The sequence below is a fragment of the Equus quagga genome, unplaced genomic scaffold (genome assembly GCF_021613505.1).
Source record: "Equus quagga isolate Etosha38 unplaced genomic scaffold, UCLA_HA_Equagga_1.0 HiC_scaffold_10800_RagTag, whole genome shotgun sequence".
NCBI classification, from domain to species: Eukaryota; Metazoa; Chordata; class Mammalia; order Perissodactyla; family Equidae; genus Equus; species Equus quagga.
In genome coordinates, this window is record NW_025792096.1 from 1 (window position 1) to 17592 (window position 17592).

At 37.3% G+C, this 17592-nt stretch overlaps 1 pseudogene; it reads left to right on the forward strand.

The window, feature by feature from the left end:
* Positions 1–16468: 16468 nt before the first annotated feature.
* Positions 16469–16987, forward strand: LOC124231881 (mitochondrial import inner membrane translocase subunit Tim17-A-like; annotated as a pseudogene).
* Positions 16988–17592: the final 605 nt, after the last annotated feature.

Below are 17592 nucleotides of genomic sequence, written 5' to 3' on the forward strand. Positions count from 1 at the left end.
CAATATAGAATTGTTGCAGGCAGAGGAGGAGAGAGAAGCAAGACTTAAAAGAAATGAAGAAACTCTCCGAGAATTATCAGACACAATTAGGAGATGCAACGTAAGGATTATAGGTATACCAGAGGGAGAAGAGAAGGAGAAAGGGGCAGAAAACCTATTCAAAGAAATAATGGCCGAGAACTTCCCAAATCTGGTGAGGGAGATGGATCTTCAGGTGACAGAAGCCAATAGATCTCCAAACTTTATCAATGCAAGAAGACCAACTCCACGGCATATAGTAGTGAAGCTAGCAAAAGTCAACGACAAGGAGAAAATATTAAGGACAGCCAGGCAAAAGAAACTAACCTACAAAGGAACCCCCATCAGGCTATCAGCAGATTTCTCAGCAGAAACTTTACAGGCTAGAAGAGAGTGGAATGATATATTCAAAAATCTGAAGGACAAAAATCTACAGCCGAGAATTCTCTACCCAGCGAAAATATCCTTCAAATACGATGGAGAAATAAAAACTTTCCCAGATAAACAAAAATTAAGGGAGTTCATTGCCACAAAACCTCCTCTTCATGAAATCCTCAGGAAAACCCTCATTCCTGAAAAATCCAAAAAAGGAAAGGGGCTACAAAACCAAGAGCAGAGGAGATAAGTAGAAGGACAACAACAGAGAGTAGCAGCTCTACATCAGAACAGATTAAACCATGGGACGAGAAACAAAGGAAACTGAAGAAAACCGGAAAACAAGACACAAAATGGGAGTGGTAGGCCCCCAAGTCTCAATAATCACTCTAAATGTAAATGGATTGAACTCCCCAATCAAAAGACACAGAGTGGCAGGATGGATCAAAGAACAAGATCCAACAATATGCTGCCTCCAGGAAACACACCTCAGCCCCAAAGACAAACACAGACTCAGAGTGAAGGGATGGAGAACAATACTCCAAGCTAATAATGAACAAAAGAAAGCAGGTGTCGCTATACTAATATCAGACAAGGTAGATTTCAAAGCAAAACAGATAAAGAAAGATAAAGAGGGACAGTATATAATGATAAAAGGGACTCTCCACCAAGAAGACATAACACTTATAAATATATACGCACCCAACACAGGAGCACCAAAATTTGTAAAGCAACTCTTAATAGAACTAAAAGAAGACATCAACAACAATACAATAATAGTAGGGGACCTCAACACACCATTAACACCAATGGACAGAACATCCAGACAGAAAATCAACAAGGAAATAATAGAATTAAATGAAAAATTAGACCAGATGGACTTAATAGATATATATAGAACACTTCATCCAAAAACAGCAGGTTACACATTCTTCTCAAGTGCACATGGAACATTCTCAAGGATTGACCATATTTTGGGAACCAAAGCAAACATCAATAAATACAAGAGAGTTGAAATAATATCAAGCATCTTTTCTGATCATAACGCTATTAAACTAGAAATCAACTACAAGAAAAAAGCAGAGAAAGGTGCAAAAATGTGGAGACTAAACAACACGCTTCTCAACAAACAATGGATCATTGAAGAAATTAAAGAAGAAATCAAATATTATCTGGAGACAAATGAAAATGAGAACACGACATACCAAATCATTTGGGATGCAGCAAAAGCAGTCCTAAGAGGGAAATTCATCGCAATACAGGCTCACCTCACTAAACAAGAAAAAGCCCACGTAAGCAACCTCAAACGACACCTAACGGAACTAGAAAAAGAAGAACAAACAAAGCCCAGAGTCAGTAGAAGGAGGGAAATAATAAAAATAAGAGCAGAAATAAACGATATTGAAACAAAAAAGACAATAGAAAGGATCAATGAAACAAAGAGTTGGTTCTTTGAAAGAATTAACAAAATTGACAAACCCCTAGCCAGACTCACCAAGAAAAGAAGAGAGAAAGCTCAAATTAATAAAATCAGGGATGACAGAGGAGAAATCACAACAGATACCAGAAATACAATACATGAAATACAAGAGATCATAAGAGAATACTATGAAAAACTATATGCCAACAAATTGAACAACTTGGAAGAAATGGACAAATTCCTAGACTCCTACAATCTCCCCAAACTGAATCAGGAAGAAATGGAGAATCTGAATAGACCAATCACAAGTAAGGAAATAGAAACGGTAATCAAAAACCTCCCCAAAAACAAGAGTCCAGGACCAGACGGCTTCTCTGGAGAATTCTACCAAACATTCAAAGAAGACTTAATACCTATTCTCCTCAAACTGTTCCAGAAAATTGAGAAAGATGGAGAACTCCCTAACACATTCTATGAAGCCAACATCACTCTGATCCCCAAACCTGACAAGGACAACACAAAGAAGGAGAACTACAGGCCGATATCACTGATGAACATAGATGCAAAAATCCTCAACAAAATTTTGGCAAACCGATTACAGCAATACATCAAAAAGATTATACACCATGATCAAGTGGGATTTATACCAGGGACACAGGGATGGTTCAACATCCGCAAGTCAATCAACGTGATACACTACATCAACAAAATGAAAAACAAAAACCACATGATCATCTCAATACACGCAGAGAAAGCATTCGACAAGATCCAACACCCATTTATGATAAAAACCCTCAGTAAAATGGGTATAGAAGGAAAGTACCTCAACATAATAAAGGCCATATATGATAGACCCACAGCCAACATCATACTCAATGGACAAAAGCTGAAAGCCATCCCTCTGAGGACAGGAACAAGACAAGGGTGCCCACTTTCACCACTCCTATTCAACATAGTACTGGAGGTGCTGGCCAGAGCAATTCGGCAGGAAAAAAAAATAAAAGGAATCCAAATAGGTAACGAAGAAGTAAAACTCGCGCTGTTTGCAGACGACATGATCTTATACATAGAAAACCCCAAAGAATCCACAGAAAAACTATTAGAAATAATCAACAACTACAGCAAAGTAGCAGGGTATAAAATTAACGTGCATAAATCAGTAGCATTTCTATACACTAACAATAAACTAACAGAAAAAGAACTCAAGAACTCTATCCCATTCACCATCGCAACGAAAAGAATAAAATACCTTGGGATAAACTTAACCAAGGAAGTGAAGGATCTATACAATGAAAACTACAAGACTTTCTTGAAAGAAATTGACGATGACATAAAGAGATGGAAAGACATTCCTTGCACATGGATTGGAAGAATAAACATAGTTAAAATGTCCATACTACCTAAAGCAATATACAGATTCAATGCTATCCCAATCAGAATCCCAAGAACATTCTTCACAGAAATTGAACAAACAATCCTAAAATTCATATGGGGGAACAAAAGACCACGAATTGCTAAAGCAATCTTGAGCAAGAAAAACAAAGCCGGCGAATCACAATCCCTGATTTCAAAACATACTACAAAGCTACAGTGATCAAAACAGCATGGTACTGGTACAAAAACAGGTCCACAGATCAATGGAACAGAATTGAAAGCCCAGAGATAAAACCACACATCTATGGACAGCTAATCTTCGACAAAGGAGCAGAGGGCCTTCAATGGAGAAAAGAAAGTCTCTTCAACAAATGGTGCTGGGAAAACTGGACAGCCACATGCAAAAGATTGAAAATCGACCATTCTTTTTCACCACACACCAAAATAAACTCAAAATGGATCAAAGACCTAAAGATTAGGCCTGAGACAATAAGTCTTTTGGAAGAGAATATAGGCAGTACACTCTTTGACATCAGTTTCAAAAGAATCTTTTCTATAGGACACTGTAACTCCTCAGTTGAGGGAAACAATAGAAAGAATAAACAAATGGGACTTCATCAGACTAAAGAGCTTCTTCAAGGCAAGGGAAAACAGAATTGAAACAAAAAAACAGCTCACTAATTGGGAAAAAATATTTACAAGCCACTTATCCGACAAAGGGTTAATCTCCATAATATACAAAGAACTCACACTGCTTAACAACAAAAAAACAAACAACCCGATCAAAAAATGGGCAGAGGACATGAACAGACATTTCTCAAAAGAAGATATGAATATTGCCAATAGACACATGAAAAGATGTTCATCATCGCTAATCATCAGGGAAATGCAAATCAAAACTACACTAAGATATCACCTTACCCCCGTTAGATTGGCAAAAACATCCAAAACCAAGAACGACAAATGTTGGAGAGGTTGTGGAGAAAGAGGAACCCTCATACACTGTTGGTGGGAATGCAAACTGGTACAGCCACTATGGAAAACAGTATGGAGATTTCTCAAAAAGTTAAAAATAGAAATACCCTATGACCCAGCCATCCCATTACTGGGTATCTATCCTAAGAACCTGATATCAGATATCTCAAGAGTCCGTTGCACCCCTATGTTCATCGCAGCATTATTTACAATAGCCAAGACGTGGAACCAGCCTACATGCCCAGAAACTGATGATTGGATAAAGAAGATGTGGTATATATACACAATGGAATACTACTCAGCCATAAAAAAAGACGAAATTGGCCCATTCACAACAATGTGGATGGACCTCGAGGGCATTATGTTAAGCGAAATAAGTCAGTCAGAGAAAGACGAACTCTATATGACTCCACTCATAGGTGGAAATTAGTATATTGAGAAGGAGATCTGATCGGTGGTTACCAGGGAAAAGGGGGGGGTGGGGGGAGGGTACGGAGGGGGAAGTGGTGTACCCACAACATGACTAACAAAAATGTACAACTGAAATTTCACAAGCTTGTAATCCATCATAACATTAATAAAAAAAAAAAAGCAATTCAAAAAAAAAAAAAGTAATGTTCAGAATTCTTGTGAATTCAGTAGAGCATTACTTTTCACCAACTTCTCTAAGTAAAATAAAGGCAAATGGACAGAGATTCTGGCAGCAGAGCCCAAAGAGACCCATGAAAGGGCAGGTTTATTTGTCTTTTAATCTAGTATTTTATTTTTTTAATGCATATGAATTTTCTTTTATATTCTAAAATATAGCCATATTCAGTTTAAGATTACAATTTTTATTACTTATCCATCGATTTTTCTTCAGTGAGAAAAGGAAAACTTTTATTCCTAGAAAATGTGCTATTTTATCCTGTGGCACATCAGAACATATGTAATTTGAGAAGCATGACAATAAAGCATGGACCCAACCAAGAAACAAACCCATAGTTCACACAAATTAAAAAGAACTAGGCAAATTCTTGTGAAACTGTTTCACACCAGTTCAGTATCAGTCTAAGACGCATTGTAGGCCTCATGTTACAGTTAGGATTTTTGGAACACTGTAGAGTCTACAGTATAGATAATTAAATAAGACTTGAATATCTAATTGAATTTCTGGAATTAAAAAAAATGCTCAGAACAGAAGGGAAAGTATTTCAGAAATCTATGGCTCCATAATATCACTAATGGACTCTGAAACATGAACATTAACAGGTTATTCTACTTCTGCAGCTTTTTTGGCTATATTTATTTGACATTTGGCTCTCTTTTATAGAATGGTGGACGTGATATAATTTAACTAAAATAACAGTTAACTATTTTTCCCAGACTGGAAATGTAAGAAGTGACTTTCATTGTCGCTAGCATATACTGAGATACTTTTCAAAGCTAATAATCCTCATGCACTTAAGTACAAATGCATTCATTCTTAAGTTTGTAAAAATGTTCATCAACTCTTTTTCATTAAATCTTATACAATTATGACAATGCTTAGTATAATCAGAATCTTAATTAAATTTCTTTAGAGAGTATGTTATTTGACATAATAAAATCAGCTCTCAAGCCCTTTTGTGTTTTCCCTAAAGTAATAGAGTTTTTCAATTTACCTTTGATTTGTAAAAAGTTTAGGCTAATAAAAAAAAAGGTCCAATGAGGAAATTATGAATAATTTATTAAATATCTTTGATTAGCTTAGTCCTCATAACCTATCAATTGCTGTCTCTACATCTCTAGCTCATTTCCTTGGGAGGTAAAGCAATGTCATTAAAACTCCAGAAATAGAATCTACGTCAGAATGGTTAATTTTTTGAAGTCCCTAGTCTTCACATTTTTAAGTCACTTTAACTCTTAATTGTCATAAATAAAACAGTGCAGGCAAAATTTAAGAGAGTATTCCTGATCAGTTTCCCTCCTCTTGGAAGATGTTATTATGGCCTTACAGAATTTGGCAATATAATATTGATGAAGTAATAGGAAATCACTCATATTGGAAATGGTCCAAAATTGAAGCTGTCAAAAGATGGAGTGTTACCTAAGATGTGGCATTGTAGGCTTCAGAGAATTCCCAAGAATGATATTCTTCAATGTAAAATGGATACTCCAATTTAAAATATGTGTAGTATAGGAGCTCTGTTTAATTAATATTGCAAATTAAATCTTTTTAATTATTATTTAAAATTTTAACTCAAACAGCAGGCCTACTTGGATTCAGGGATGGTAGTGGCAGCAGCAGTGTTTTTAAATCTTACTGAATCTTTTTCACCCCCCCCCAGTTAAAAAAAAACATTTGCAAGGAATGACCTTATTTAAATCTTGATTCAAACAAATTGTGAAAAAATTCTTTTTAAAAGACAATCAGGGAAATCTGAACAGTGACAGGCTCCTTAATGCTATCAAGAAATTATTGTTAATTTTTTCAATGGAAAAATTCTATTGTTTTCATATTTTTAAAAAGTCCTTGCAGAGATACATACAGAAATAGTTACAGATGAAATAATATGTTATCTGTCATTTGCCTCAGAATAATCTAGAAGAGGTGAGAGTTAGTGGGGGTTTAGATGAAAAGAACTGGCAATGTATTTATAGGTGTTGAAAGTTCATTATGGATATATCAGTATAAAATGTGTATATGAGTTATACTGGTAGTCTTTTGAATATATTTGAATGTATAATAAAGGAACAGGTTATATCAAAATAAATGCTGGCCTAGATCAATGACTAAAAATTAAAGCAAAAAATGGTAGTTAAGAAGCAAACAGGAGAAATAACATAAAATGTATTGTGAAAATATATGCAATTAAGGCAACAGAAATCTTAAAGAAGAGAAAGTAACAAAGGACAGATGGGATAAATATAAAAGAAACAGATAGTAGATTTAAACCAACTATATTGATAAATTACGTTAAATGTAAATGGTCTAGAAACTCCAAATAAAAAGCAGAAATTGCCCAAGTGGATTAAAAAAAGCAAGACTTAACTATTTGCTGTCTGGGGGAGGGGACAGTAATTTAAATATAAAGACATATATGGGTTAGAAGTAAAGGGATAGAAACAGACATACCATGCAAACACTACTCATATGAAAACTGGAGTGGTTTTGTTAATATTAGACAAAGAAGGCTGCAAAGAGGCCAGTTCATCAAGAAGACATAAGAATCTTAAATGTATATTTCTGTAATAGTAGGGCTTCAAAAAATGCATAAAGCAAAAACTGAATCCACAATTAATTGGAGAGTTTTTCACTACTCTCTCTCAGTAATTGATAGAACAAATAGATAAAAATAGTAAAGGCACAGAAGACTTGAACAATACTGTCAACCAACTGGACAGTTACAGGACATTCCACCCAACAACAGCAGAATCCATAGTTTTTTTCAAATGAATATGGAACATTACTAAGATCTACAGTATTCTGGGCTATAAGACAAGTCTGAAAAATATCCTGTAATTCATGCAAAGTGCATTCTCTGACCACAATAAAATTAACTTAGAAATCAGTAAAAAAAAAAAAAGGCTTTTGCAAAAATTCCCAAATATTTGGAAATTAAACAATCACCCTTCCAAGTAATCCATGGTATAAAGAAGAAATCAAAAGATAAATTAGGAAATATTTTGAACCCAGTGAAAATATATAAAAAATGTTGTGTTGCAGCATAAAGCAATGCTCAGGACAAATGTATAGTTTAAAATAATTATATTAGAAAATGAGAAAAGCCTAAAATCATCAAGGATCTAAACTTCCAATTATGAAGCTAGAAAGTGAATAACTAATAAAACCCAAAGTAGAAGAAAAGAAATAATACAGAGCCGAAATCAATAAAATAGAAAAATGGGAACTCAGTAAATAAAGTAAGTGAAATCGAAAGCTATTTTTTAAGAGGTCAGTAAAGTTGACTAAGTTATGCCTAGACTCATCAAGGGGGAAAAAAAGAGAGAAGACGTCATAACTCACCACTATTAGAATTAAGAGAGAGGACTTAGATGAAATGAACAATTTTTTTTTTTTTGACGAAGATTAGCCCTGAGCTAACATCTGCTGCCAATCCTCTTTTTGCTGAGGAACACTAACCCTGAGCTAACATCCGGGCCCATCTTCCTCTACTTTATATGTGGGGACGCCTGCCACAGCATGGCCTGACAAGCGGTGTATAGGTCCACACCTGGGATCCAAACCAGAGAACCCTGGGCCACTGCAGCAGACGTGTGAACCTAATGACTGCGCCACCAGGCTAGCCCCCAGCAAAATTTTTGAAGACACAAATTTCCAAAACTGACACATAAAAAATAGAAAACCTAAGTCTTCTTATATCTATTTTTAAAATCAAGTTTATAATTAATAACCTCCCCAAAAAGAGAACCCCAGACCCAGATGGCTTTATTGGTGAATAACAGATATTTAAGGAAGAAATAATCTTAATCCTACATAAACTCTTTTAGAAAATAGCTGGGGGAGGTGGGAGGAACAACTTCCCAACTCATAAGGCTGATATCATCTTGGTACCAAAACCATACAAAAACTACAAGAAGGGAAAAATTACAGACCAACATCCCAATATTCCTTATATGTATACACATAGAAATTCTCAAATTGAATCTAGCAATATAAAGGAATGCAAGGGTGATTTAACATTTGAAACCAATTGATATAATTCATCATATGTAAAGAATAAAGGATACCATCTCAATAAATGCAGAAAAAAGAATTTGACGAAGTTCGACATCCATTTATGATAAAAACTCTCAGAAGGCTAGGATTGGAGGGAAATGTCCTCAACCTTTTAAAGGACATTTGTGAAAAACCTACTACCAGCTTCATACTTAATGGTGAAAAACGAAATATTTCCCTCTAAGATTAGTAACAATGTAAACATGTCCAGTTTACCACTTCTGTGCAACATTTTACTGGAGGTCCTAGCCAGTGTAATAAGGCAAGACAAGGCATACAGGTTGGAAAGGAAGATGTACTCTATTTTCAGTTGACGTCATTTTTGCATAAAAGCTACCAGAACAGGGGCCAGCCCCAGGGCCTAGTGGTTAAGTTTGGCACACCCTGCTTCAGTGGCCCAGGTCCAGTTCCTGGGTGCAGACCTACACTGCTCGTTGGCAGCCATGCTGTGGCAGTGACCCACACACAGAATAGAGGAAGATTGGTATGGATGTTAGCTCAGGGCAAATCTTCCTCAAGCAAAAGGAGGAAGATTGACAACAAATGTTAGCTCATGGGGAATCCTCCTCAGCAAAAAAAAAAAAAAAAAAACTACTAGAACAAATAAGTGAAGTTATCAAGATCTCAGAAAAATGTCAATGTACAAAAATAGATTTTATTTATTAACAACTGGCAAATGAAATGGTTTTAAAGCAAGGCTAATTATACTACCATCAAAACATATAAATTCTTAAAGATAAATTTAACAAGAAATATCAAGATCACTACACTGAACATTACAAAATATTGCTGAATGAAATTGAAGAAGAACTAGCTAGAGAAATATACCAGGCTCTTGAATTAGTAGACTCAATGTTGTTGAGATATCAGTCTTCTCCAAATTGATTTATACATTCAAATAATCCCAATTAAAATCCTAACAGGCTATTCTGTAAAAAATGGCAAGTTCATTCTAAGATTTATTTGGAAATGCAAAAGAACTGGAGTGGCCAAAGCATTTTTGAAAAAGGACAACAAGAGGATTTGGCTTAAACGATTTCAAAACTTACTATAAAGTTACAGTAATCAAGACAACATAGAATTGGTAGAACAGATGTATACATGAATGAAACAGAATAGAGTCCAGAAATAGATCCATACATGTATGGCCAATCGATTTTCCACAAAGATAGAAAGTTGGTTCAGTGAGGAAAGGATAGTCTTTTCAACAAATAGTGCTAGAACAGTTGTCTGTCAGTATCAGGGGGAAATGGACCTCAATCCTTACCTCACACCATAAACAAAAAATAATTTAAAATGGATCATAGACCTAAATTTAAAAGCTAAAATCATAAAACTTGTATAAGAAGACATAGGAGGAAATCTTTGTGACTTCAGACGAGGCAGATAATTTTTAGATAGGATTCAAAAAGCACAAACAAGAAAAGAAAAGATAAAGATGATATATTGGAGTTCATCAAAATTAAAACAGTGTGATAACACAGCACACCCACCAGAATAGCTAAAAGGAAAAGATGGACAATACTAAGTGTTGGTGAGGTTGTGAAGCATGCTGCTGGTGGGAGTGTAAATTGGTACAAACACTTTGGAAATCATTTTGGAAGTTTCTTATAAAGTTTATCGTAATTTTCTGTGCAATCCAGTAATTTAGCTACTACATATTCACTCAAGTGAAATAAAACATGCCCAACAAAGGTTTCTATGCTCTTGTTCATATCAGCCTTCTTCGTAATTGACAAAACTGAAAACTACCCCAAATGTTACTTCAATAAGTGAATGGATAAACAGATTATGGTACATCTGTACAGTTAAATACCACCCAGATATAATCAAAATGAATGACTGCTATGTCCAGTAACCTGGTAGAATTTCAAAACATTATGCTAGACAGAAGAATCTAGACACAAAACAATATGTACTATATAGTTGTCTTTATATGAAATTCTCGAAAAGCAAAACTAGTCTCTAGTGACCAAAAGCAGATAAGTTATTCACTAGGACTGGACATGAAGGAACTTTTTGGAGCTATGGAAATGCTCAATATCTTCTTTGTGGTGATGGTGGTTACACGGGTCTATACATTCTCAAAACTCATTGATTTACACACTTAAAATGAGTTTATGTTATACATCAATAGGTGACTGAATTCCTGGATTACTTGGCTTCTAAGAGTTGCCCTAACATACAAAACTGTATTTTTCTAGCTATTTTCAAAGGGCAGAATAATTCTACATTTAGTAAGCAGCATTTGGTGACACCATTAGCCACTGCAAGATTCTCCTGATACTGTTATTAAAAGCCAAATTCTGAAAAGCTTTATCAGTTTACCTTTGACAGTGAATCAGTAGTCAAACTGATATGTTTATCAAGTCTTCCAGCCACTCTTTACTTTTTTCAAATTAAACTTTTTACTTTTAAATAATTCTAGATTTACATATAGTTTTAAGAAATAATAGAAAGAGATCCCATGTACTCTTTGCCCAGTTTCCCTCAATGATAACATCTTGCATGTGACTATACCACAGTAGCACAACCTGGATACTGACATTGTTGCAGTCCACCGATCTTATTTAGCGACTTCCCCAGTTTGTGTTCTATCACACGTGTGTGTGCTGTCACATGTGTAGGTTTGTATCCACCAGAACAGTCAAGATACAATGCCATCACCACAAGGATCCCTGGTATTGCTCTGTTATAACCACACCCACTTTCCTCCTGCTCCCCTCCCCCCAAACCTCTCCACCCCTGTCCTCAACCGCTGACAGCCACTAATATCTTTTCCATTTCAATAATTTCATCATTTCAAGAATATTTAATAAATGGATTGTACAGTGTGTAACCTTTGGGGATTGGCTTTTTTCTCAGCATAATTCCCTGGAGATTCATGGTGACGTAACAATAGTTTGTTCCTTTTTACTGCTAACTAGTATTGCGTGGTACTGGATGTACCATTGTTTGTTTAACTGTTCACCCGTTGAAGGCCATCTGGGTTGTTTGCAGTTTTAACTTCTAGAAAGTTATTTTCAAATAGTTTGATTTCATCATTACATGACAAAACTTCTAACAACTAAATTATGTTTCCCCCCAAAATTTAAGCACTTTAGAGAATTCTCAAATTTTGCAATATTACCTCTTTGTATACTGTCTGAAGTACTTTCAGATCTTTTTCCTGAGTCTGTTTAACCATAAGGACGTTTGCTTGAGGAAGTTCTATCTTTGCAAGTACAGTGGAGTTTCACTTATGTAGCACCGAGGTCTATCTTGGGTTAGATTTGCTCACAACTGAGAACCTGACTTTTGATGGACATTTTATAGTTTGCAGGTAATGATAAATGCAGTCAGCATCCTGCATAGCTTCTAATTAGAGTCCAGGGGAAAATGCATCCAGTAGCATTTAGGAGAAAGGGACAGAACACCATTTTATCATGGAAAAGGGCGATTCCTCGGGCACCGCCCGTCAGTTAGATATTCACCTTAAGAGCGCCTTACAATTTGTTGGGCAAAGGTTTGGTTCTTCATTCCCTTTGCAAGCAGACTGAGAGCTTTTGGTCTAACTTTTCAGCTTCAGAGGTTCCAGGCAAGATCAGACGAGTCAATTCTGAAATGTAAATTTGTCAGCAGTCTTTTTCTTAATTTTTAGTTCGTGAAATCCCATTCTCAGGAGCCCTTGTGAAACTGTATTATACATTCTTCTACTGATTGGTTTTGTGATTTTTAAATCCTCTCCTCTGCTGTAGCTAAGATTTTGTCACTGTAAGCTTTCTCATACAGCAGTCAGCATCAGAAAGAATGCTGTAAAAATTGCAGGAAAGCTGCTATTACTGAGGCACGTGTTTAATGAATACACTAGACTTTGTCTCTTGCTGGTTTGTCCAGTTAACTGTGGAACTAGGCAGATTCTGTGCACAGCTTTCTGCTGTCTGCCTGTGTCTCCAAAACAACCATTCAGCTATCTTTCCTTTTTCTGTTCAGCAAACAGTGGAGAAAGGGCCAGGAAACTCCTCTTTCTCTGCCATTTGTCTAAGACCTTGCCTCTGACCTGCCCGCTCAGATCCAGTTTCCTTGGTGCCTGAGTTACTGAGGAGGTGCCACCCCCCAATGCCCTTCACTCCCTTTGCCTTTTAATGAGCAGGTTATTTATGCGGAATGGATTTTCAAAGAGAGCTCTCAGCAGTATTTACAACTTCTTCAAAGCTTTTTTTTTAAAAGCATGTTGCAGTTGATCAGTTTTTAAATACAGTTGTTTCAGACCCAATAGCCTATGGGAGTGGAGAAGCTGAAAAGAAAAACAAATCCGAGGCATTAAGAACCTGAGAGAGTATAACATGGGTGGCTGCTGCTGCCTGGAAAGACTCATCCTTTGTCCATCTTCAGGATAGACCCAGAATCCCTCTCCTCCTGTCCCTTCTCCTGCTTGCGCCCTGGTCTCGGCCACTGTTGTCTTGCCCCTGGATTACTACGGAAGCCTCCTGCCCGGCTCCCTGCTTCAGCCCTGGCCCCCGCACCCTCCCCACCACCGTGTTCTCCACAAAACAGCCACAGTGACCCTTTAAAACTGGAAGCCAGATCACACTGCTCTTCCATTCACTCTGCAATGGCTTCCCACATCACTGAGAATAAAAACCGCACCCTAGAAAGTGCTGCACCCTCTGAGCACCCCGACACACACCTCTCTGAGCTGCCCTCCCAACGCTGTCTCCCTCACTCCCTCCACTGCAGCCTCAGTTCTGGCTGTTCTTGCAGAGGCGGAGCAGGCTTCCCTCTTTGGCTTTCCTACCTGCCTGGACAGCTGTCCCTTCAGAGACCTGCAGGGAGCACCCTCTTGCTTCTCTGCTCCCTCATCTCCTGGGCATCGGGTGCTTAGTTGAGAGCCCTGTAAGGTAACAAACTATGCACCCAACTCCTGCACTACTCACTCTGCTTTAATTTTCTTTTTAGTATTTATATTACTATGTTGACATTTAATGTCTAAACATACACATTTAACGTTTTATATGGTTATCTGTTAGTTTTCTGTGTGCCCATCTAGAATGTAAGCTCCAGGAGAGCAGTGACCTTTTCTGTTAGTGCTGTGACACCATAGACTAGAACAGTGCCTGGAGCCTCGAGGTCCTGTAGTAAATATTTCTTGGGTAAATCAGTTAATTACCCAATCTGTATCACCTTTATTTTATCTTGCATTACCACAAGTGGCAGAATAAGCTAAGAGCAGAGGAATCAGGGAATACTAAAGCTATTTAATAAGCATTACATTAGTTTGGTAAATAAATTGGTTTTGACAGATTATTATTATTATTAATCTAACAGTTTCTGAGAATGAATGTTAAACTCTATCATTATGATTATGAAGTTGTCAGTTTTTCTTTGACATCCTGCAGTGTTGCCTTCTATAGCTTGAAGTATATTCAATCAGGCATTTACAAGATTAGAACTATTATATTTTTGTGATGAAATGAACCCTTTATTATTAAGTACCCTTAATCCTTAATAACTATCTTTGCCTTAAAATCCATTATGTCTATTATTGTGTAGTTTCACCAGTTTTCTTTTTGTTAATATTTGTTATATCTTTTTTCTTCATAAATATTGCAACTGTCTGCATCCATATGTTTATGTGTCTTCTCAAGAGCATATATGGTGTTTTTTCCCACCATTCTAACCAGCTGTCTCTTCAAGTCACAGCTTGTTTACATTTATGCACATTCACACTAGTTTTTTGTTCATAATTTCTTGTTTCATCTTTTTCTATTTTCTGAGCTCATGTTCATAGATATGCGAATATGTAAGAAGAAATATACATATTCTGTATCCTTAGAAGCTTTTCTGCAAGAGTATTCGTGGTAGAGTCTCCCAAGCTGTATCTGAAAATTTACTTTATTTTTCTGTCCCTCTTAAATCATGGTAACCTAGAGCGAGAAATCTAGACTGACGCTTCTTTTGTCCCCGTACTTTCAAAGTATTATTCCAGGGTCTTCTGAACGGTCTGCCACCAGGGGGTTCTTTCCTTTTGAAGTGGTCTTTGCCATCTTTGGATGCTTTTAAGCTCTGGTCCTTTTCTTTAGGATTCCGTAGTTTCACAGTGACATCCCTTGATGCAAATTTAATTTTATTTATCCTGCTAAGGAGTAAATGTTCTTTCTAAATATGGAGAGTGTTGTTTTTCATCAGTTATGAAAAACTCCCAGACACTGTGTCTTCTAATATTATCCCTCCTCAAGCTCTCCGGCTTCTGTCTTTCTGGCATTCCAGTGACGTGCCTGTTGACCTCTGCCCTCTCTGTCTCTTATGTCATCTTTCTTAGTGTCATGTTCTGGGGAATTTTCTCAGATCCTTCCTCCAGTTCTCTAAGTTTCTTCACGAGGTCTAATCTGCTGATTAGCACATCTATGAAGGGTTTTTTTCTATGACTATAGATATTTTTTGATGTTATATTTGATTCTTTTTCAAATCTGAATATTTTTATAGTGTTTCATTTTTGCGTATTTTAGATATCTCATTTAAATCATTGAATCATGCTTAATTTTTTGCTTCTAGGTGATAGTTTGACAGTCTAAAGTTTTTGCAACTCTGATTCTATTTGTTGTTGTCTGCTGTTATCATCTACTGGCAATTGATCACAGTAGACTGTTTCCTTATGTGTTCTGTGTAATTGTAACGTAAGTTCATTTTCAGCACAGTTTTATCTGTGGCAGCCCTGTATAGCCTGAGTTAAGATCTTGTCGTTCCAGAGATGTTTTTGCATTTGCTTCTGTTAGATACTGCAGGACTGTCACCAGCCTGCAGGCTGGTCCCGTAAAAGGGCACCTAGAGTGGTTGCCCTGTGCCCTGTACTTTAGGTGGGGGCCCGTGGGGTGGCGGTACATTCCTCCTCTTTTCCAAACGTTATTACAAATAAATTTAGAAATTTCTGTCTTCCTAGTATCCCAGGGGGCCCATGGAAGATAACGACAGTGAGGCCTCTTTTCATATGTAATGATCTTGGTTAACTCCACTCTGGTTGAGTTGCCCTTCTACTAGGTTAACTGTCCTAGGACATATTTTTGTGTTAGTGCCTCTAATTGGACATTCCTAGATTATTCATCGTACACTAAGAAACCTCAATCGGATATGATATTTGGTCTATGGATATAAATGCTCAAGATAGTTAAATATATATAGTTATATATATATGTGTGTATATATATTCACAAGACATACACCCACACAAGCACATAATATATAGTGTTTCAACCTCAGTTTACACCAAAACAGACACGTTTTCTCGTGTCTCTCTGCCAGTGGGTGGATTTTTCTTTTCATACACCTTATCATCAGGTACACTATCCTTGTGCGTACATAAAAATCCAGTCTCCTACAAAACTATATGAACTGGCCCTTAAGTACTTCTCTGGCCTCATCTGCTACGACTGCATTTCTCTTACTTCCATGCATCAATCGACTTAGTCTTCTTTCTGTTTCTCAAATATGTCAAGATTGAGACACCCTGCTGTTTTGCAGCAACAGAATATCGCTGTTCCCTCTCAAAGAATGTCCTTCCACTGTTGTCGCATAGATCTAGCCCCTTTTTGTCATTCAGACCTTACTTCTCGGCTGCTGGAGCCAAGATGGAGGAGTATGCATGGGAGCCATGCCCCTGGCAAATTGTGGATGACTGGGGGTGGGGGGGGGGCCTTTACGATAGATACTATAGGTGGTGGTATCTTTCAAGCAATCAAAGGCTTTCGCAATTCTCCAGTGGGAGTAAACCACAGACTGCACACGAGTTTGACAGCTGCTAAAACCAGGGCTCCGCAGCTGGGAGGGAGCTTTGCAGTTTGGGGAGCTTTCCATGATTGACTCCAGTATGGTTCAGGTCAGAGGGAAGGAAGACCCCCTGGAACTCCATCACAAGTGGTGCCTTAACAGGAGCCATCCTGGCCAGGAGAAATGGACCAGTGGCCATGGTCGGGTCAGCCGCGATGGGTGGCATTCTCCTAGCTTTAACTGAAGGAGCTGGTATCTTGTTGACAAGATTTGCCTCTGCACAATTTCCCAGTGGTCCTCAGTTTGCTGAAAACCCCTCCCAGTTGCCTTCAGCCCAATTACCGTCCTCACCTTTTGGAGACTACCAACAATATCAATAGGACTTCTTTCCCAGGACTTCTTCAACAGAATGAGCTGCAGTTCAAGAAAGGATTTCAGAAGATCGAGTTACAGTCTGTTTTTAAAACCATAGGTGAGGCAGCTGTCGCCCAACAGGATATGAAGGGAGATTTAGCACATTTTTCTATTTAAAGGAACATGGAAGGGGGGTGTTAAGAGATAATACATTTATTTATTCACACTTGGATTGCATTTGTAAGCAAAGTAAGTGTCTTATATCTTTAAAGGAAATATAATAAGTGCTTAGGAGATACAGGACCACAGGGCAGACAACAGGGAAAGATGCATGTCATTCCTTGAGGACCTCACTGCCTGAATTTGCGTGTTCTGTTAGTCAGACAACAAAAACTCCTGGAACTTGCGCTTTCTTTTAAGATAAGTTGCAGAGTTCTACTTTTCATCCTCACACACTTTAAATAATGCTTTGAAATAATAATAATAATGCTTTAAATGAGTGCTTTGAAAATGGCACGTTTTGTAGTTAGACTCCCCCCTCACTCAAGGGAGATCGTGTATGAGAAGAACTGTGCCGAGTCCACATGGATCCTTCCGTAGTGCATACTTTCTGGATTGACAGCTAGGGCGG